A 1065-nucleotide genomic window follows, 5' to 3' on the forward strand; every position below is an offset into this window, starting at 1 on the left:
GGGGGGAGAGGGGCCTTCCTTTCCTGGCACATCTAACTCGTAATAAAAATCAATCATCTAAAATAATGTCCAAACCAATGAAATCCTGTTCGAGGTGGTGTGGAGGAGAGGCAGAACTACTGAGCAAATCGAGCAATGACCGGATGACTTTATGGCCTTACGAACGAAATAATAAAGGAATGGTCTTTATTTTATTGTTATTTTCTGACGGCTACGTTTCGAGTCCTTTTACAAGAAATCTTTGGAAATTTGTGGTAATAGTGCTAGGACAAATAATCATCGACAAGTAGTCTCCGATCTACAGAAGACGCCCACAAACAGCATTAATTTTGTTCTTTGATATTTTGGGGAATGGTCATGCATTATTGTGCGTTTCATCGTTTACCTGGTTGAAAGTCAAAATAATTTTTCTGTCGTTATTTGTCATGTTTTTTTTCTCTCCAAAATACAGGACAGGTGTGTCTGTCTGTCTGCGCGCGCGCGCGCGCGTGTGCCTCTCACTTTCTTTTCACGCCAATTGTCACTCGGCACGCACTGGGAGGAGGTGGCCAACTCGCGTGACGGTGTGGCGCGGCGCGTGGCGAGCGTTTCGCACGCGGCACCCGCAGCCGCCATCATCACTATCGCATCGCGCGCGCAACCTGGTATTGATCAGCAAAGTGTGAAAATGTCGCTCACTTGTCGGGGTTTGAATTCACTGGTAAAACAAAGGTGCTTAAGCCCTACCTTTAAAAGGTGCTAAGGGTTTAGTGCCTTTACAAAGGCACTAGAACTGTCAAAGGCACCAATTTTAGCACCGTATTTTGGGGTGTTTAGTGGTTTAGTGCCCTGTTTAGTGCCTTTGCCCCAAGAAGGCACGGACTTAGCACCTTTATTTTACTTTACCACTGTTTTAAAACAAATTTGTCCGCGCGCCTGTTCAAGTGTAGGCATTTAAATGCTCCTGGGGAATTCCACACATTCTATATAGAATCATTTCGCACGCCTCTGAGCCAACAATGTTGGTGACACTGTGACGACAGTGTGTGACATTCACACACTTTACCTGTTCATAATAAATCGCTC

General features: G+C 45.2%; 1 protein-coding gene across 1 annotated transcript in view; it reads left to right on the top strand.

Annotated features, from left to right (window-relative positions):
- LOC113207010 (uncharacterized) overlaps positions 1 to 1065 on the top strand; it is a 30079-nt gene that overhangs the window by 22557 nt on the left and 6457 nt on the right. The window lies entirely within an intron of this gene.

The sequence above is a fragment of the Frankliniella occidentalis genome, unplaced genomic scaffold, assembly GCF_000697945.3.
Source record: "Frankliniella occidentalis isolate FOCC.00 unplaced genomic scaffold, Focc_3.1 Scaffold17, whole genome shotgun sequence".
NCBI lineage: Eukaryota > Metazoa > Arthropoda > Insecta > Thysanoptera > Thripidae > Frankliniella > Frankliniella occidentalis.